General features: G+C 34.8%; 1 long non-coding RNA gene across 1 annotated transcript; it reads left to right on the top strand.

Moving 5' to 3' along the window:
- LOC110270129 lies at positions 1,679 to 3,841 on the top strand. Its single transcript, XR_002359269.1, has 3 exons — positions 1,679 to 1,693; positions 2,799 to 2,975; positions 3,694 to 3,841. It is a non-coding gene; the product is annotated as an uncharacterized LOC110270129 (long non-coding RNA).

Below are 4,713 nucleotides of genomic sequence, written 5' to 3'. Positions count from 1 at the left end.
GAGAAATTGAACGTATAATTTTTTCTTTAAATATTTATAATAAAAATGAACCTTTCGTATATATCACAATTTACCGAACTGCAGTTGTAAAAAAGCTCTGTATAGAAACTATTATTCTAAAATTAGATCAAATGACCTAGTCAAAATGGATAAATATCATAACCATTTTAGTAATGGCGAACACAAATGCCTTCCTGGTAAAATAGGAAATGTAACACTCTTTAAAAAATAACTTACTATTGAAATAACACTACAAGAAAAAAGGCCTGTTGGGACACTTTTTTTGCCACGCTTAAAGTGATCAATGGCCACACTTTTGTTAGGGTGGCCATTAATTTGTGATTTGGCCACACTTTTTTTCGCCAAGCGTGGCCATATGGGGAAACGGTACGCTTTTATGAGGGGTCGCCATTGATTTGTGATTTGGCCACACTTTTTTTGTCACGCTTGAAAAGCGTGGCCATGGAGAGAAATCTGTACGCTTGAAAAGCGTAGCTAATTTGTCTTCCAATGGTCACCTTTTTAAAGCGTGCCCATATCCTGTGTCTATTTGGGCACCCTACAAAAGCGTACCGATAGAGTTCCCTCCCCCAAAATTTAGTTTTCCACCCATTTTTTTTCAAACACTTTTCTTTTTTGTTTTTTTTTTCTAACTTTTCACTTTTAAACCTATAAGTGATAACATTATACACTTTATGTCCAAATTCACCTCAACCCTAAAGAAGCCGTTGCACCCAGTAGCAGCTCGCCTTCATGTTCATCATTTTTAAATCTCACATTTCTATCCCATTCCCCTAACCCTAATTCACGCAGCAGTAGTGCCTCCCTCTCCCTCATTTTCAGCATCCGAGCATTTCTCCTCGTCCTCCATCTTTCTCCAGCGCCATTATTTTAGTCTTTCCCTTAACCCTCACAGACTCGACCCTTCTCTACTCTCCTCCTCAGCGCCACTCATCCCCTCCATCGTTGCAGTCCCTAGCTCACCCTTTCCTTCCCTCGCAGTCACAGCGGCCATCGCTCGTAGTCCTCCGCGGAACTCACCCGTCACTCGAAGTTAGACTCCGAAGCCGTCGCCCGTTGTCCTCCTTGGAACTCACTCGTTGCCCGTCATCCTCCACGGTACAACGCAATAAACAGTCGCATTCTTCTACATCCTTCACCCAACTCTCTGAAACTCTGCATCTATTTTTCTTATTTGCAGTTAGTTGTTGAATTTCTACCTTTTTTTACTTTTAATTATTTGTTCTAATTTTTTTGGATCTAATTATTTATTCTTGGTTGTTATTATTTTTTATTCTGATTTTTTTGTTATTATTATTTGTTGCTGGTTCTAATTTTTGGTTTTGGGTTTTGCTTGTTTTGAATGTTGTTTTTGAACCGATTTCTTATTCTTAATTTTAGTTCTGATTTGGTAATGCAGGACAACAGCATTAATGTTGGCATTCTGTGAACATCTTCGAGATAACTACAGTCTTGCTACTATAAGTGTAATAAAATTTTGGCATTCAAATCATTATTTGATCTTGTAGACAGTTTTGTACACAGTCATACATGGTTTCTTTGTTTGTTTTCTATGTGGGACCTTTGTTTTTTAAAAAATTATCATCAAATTATGATTATGACAAGACATTGATCTACACAACAAAGAGATAGTAAAACTTGTAGTGTTTCAACTCATACCAACCAGGACCAGGTAATGTTTTGAGCATGGTATAAAGCAAAAGTGTTTAAGCTTAAGCTTAACTAATTATTAGAAGGCATTATTAGACCCTGGTTCCTACAGTATTCTTGCATTGAAATCTATGTATTATCATTGGGTGTTTTTATTTTTTTAGACCCGCATCAATTCCTTTCTTGCATTAACTTCTTAAGCACTATGGTTTGCTGTTCATTAGACAAAACAATGATTTGGCCTAATGACACTTTTTCACATGTACTTTATTTTCTTTTGCCAGGCATGCATGTGTTTTTCTTTTATGCATTTCTGGTTAGTTAATTAAATGGAATAACTTTTTTACTTCAAAACCTAACAACCTGTATTTAAGCTTGTGTAACTTTATATACGCATGATGACAAGGTCTATAGTAAAATAACAAATTAAAGGGAATGTTACATAATTAATTTTGTAATGTAATTATATGAAAGAACAGGTATGTTTGGATAACACCTACTCCTCTCCAGGTTTCTTAAACCAAATTTGTCTTCTTCTGGTTTACCAGTATTTGCTTTTATATATATGCTGCTAACAAATAAGGGATATGCTTCTTTTAGTAGCATATAGTAAGAGATAATATGAAGCTGTGTGTGGCACCTGGCAAACTAGCCTCAAAGCTATGAAAGAATAATAAGGATTATTACATATGAATTCCATGCAGCATAATTCGAATAAATTCTCTCAAGGTGTTATGTCTGCTTTACTTTTAAGCGCCTACTTGTTCTTCGCTCGCAGTTCCCACCATGACAATATCATAACATGAAAAAATGCTAATTGGTTCTTTGTAAATTTGAGCTTATCTGTTTTACTTTATGCTTTACGCTTAACTACTTGAGTACATCTACTACCGGTAAACTAGACAAGCATTTTACAGCATAAATAAATAGGTAACGTGGTATCGTCACTCAACTTTGGTATCTTGGCTTAATTTCTGCTAAACTGAAGCAATTCACACGTGCAATCTATTTATATTAAAAGAGAAATCACGGCCAAAATTTTGATGATCTCAAGAATTAATCTCTTTTGGTTTCCAAGATTAGTGGATGGGTTTTGGAATTTTGGGTTTGATCCTTTTTCTCTGCAGATGTGAGCTGGTAGTGTTTTGTGGTGGTGTTCATAAGAAAATAGCTTTAGGGTTGTTTGAGCCTTTTGTTTCTCACCTCAAGTTTGTGAAAGATGAGATCTCTAAAGGTGGATACTCAATTAAGCTTCTCCCTCCAAACAATTCTGCATTCTGGTTCTCCAAGGCCACCTTTGAAAGGTGATTATTCCTGCCCCCCTTTTCTGGTTTTTCCTCTTTTCACTTTTATTCTTTTGTGGACAATCACAGTGTTTGTAAATGATTCTTCATTTGTTCTTTGGTTTCAATAGAGTACTTATCCTATTTCCAATTAAGTTTGAAGACCCCTGAATCAATGAATCAATGAGTCGATTACCTTTGCATTGAAAGTGCTGTAGTGCTTTAGATATGATTGGGAATGGTTTTTCAAATGCATACTGACTTAGGCATTTCTCAATGTTCTTAATTATTAGTTAATTAAGCAGGGATTGATGAATGAAATCCAACTAGTTGAATGATGACTATCACATTAATCATGGAATTAGTTTACTTGGTTTTATAGATTTGGAGAATAGAGATTCATTTTTTGTTGGATCTTTGATTCAAACTATTTCGACAATAAATTTTGAAAAGTAGTCTACGACATGTTGTGCATTTTTTTTATGATCTCATGTATTTTGCAAATGCATTTGGAGCATTGCGTTTGAGGTATGAACTGGAATTGATTAGCATATTAAGAAGGTTCTGTGTATTATTATGCATTAATAGAAAGCGGATTCTTACATGCTTACAGGGAAGCCTGCATTAAGAATATCCTTCATACATGCTCTTTTTCAAGAATTATGAGTGTTCCTGTTGATTGTGGATGTATTTCAACTGATTCAATGCATAATCTGATTTTATTTATTTTATATTCTAGGAGGTTCAAGCTTCACCTAAGGAGGCCGCTGAAACAGTGGTTTTGGTCATTGATGAGAAAGGTGTGGAGTCACTCATATCAGAGCTTGTGAAAGGTGTCAATGAGCCAAAGCTATTTTGGTCTTCACACGAACAGTTTTCTTGTTCTTTAAATCACACATTTTGACTTTTTCTTTGATTGTGGCTTTGATGATGTGTATGTTGTATTTTTCAAATAATAAATTTTATTTTTTTGTTGACAAATGTGATGAAAGTTTATGTATGTTGGATTGGTTAATTTAAAATTGTATAAAAAAATTTCCTTTGTTTAAATTAGTCATTCAAATTATGATGTAAAATTATATATCAATTTTGCAATGTTTAATTAGGAAGATTCATAAACAAGTATAGCTATAAGTATTTTGATCTAACTTATAGTCATATTTTTTGCTATTGGCAAGCTTTTTAAGCGTAGCCATATCTTTTCGTAATCATCAATAGCCACGCTTATCAAGCATAGTCATATTTTCTCCTATTGGCACGCTTAAAAAGTGTAGCCATATCTTCCCCTATTGGCACGCTTTCGAAGGGTAGCCAAAACCACTCCATTGGGCACGCTTCCAAAAGCGTAGCTATAGATTAAGACCTATGGCCACGCTTTTTAAGCGTGCCAATAGGTGAAAGCGTCCCAACAAAAAAGCGTGCCGATAGATCCACAAAAGCGTGGCGATAGAGCAACCGGCACGCTGGCGGATGTAACCCTTTCAAAAGTGTGCCGATAGCTCAAGAAGCGTGGCGAAAAGCTATCGACACGCTTTTTTGCACTTTTTGGCACGCTTTAAAAACGTGACAGAAAGCTTATTTTCTTGTAGTGTAATAAATAATAATTAATTATAAGTTTTAATTCTTTTTTGTTTTTTATGAAAAAATATAGATAACCCATTTAAAAATTTAAAAAAAATGGTTAACTTGATAACAGACTAAATTTATAGACTAATTAATGTATGTGGCAATAAATCCTCATCAACCTTTGAACTTTGAA

This window comes from Arachis ipaensis, chromosome B03, assembly GCF_000816755.2.
Source record: "Arachis ipaensis cultivar K30076 chromosome B03, Araip1.1, whole genome shotgun sequence".
In the NCBI taxonomy this organism is placed as follows: domain Eukaryota; kingdom Viridiplantae; phylum Streptophyta; class Magnoliopsida; order Fabales; family Fabaceae; genus Arachis; species Arachis ipaensis.
Note: the sequence above shows the minus strand (reverse complement) of the source record. Positions and strands in the feature narration are given on the sequence as shown.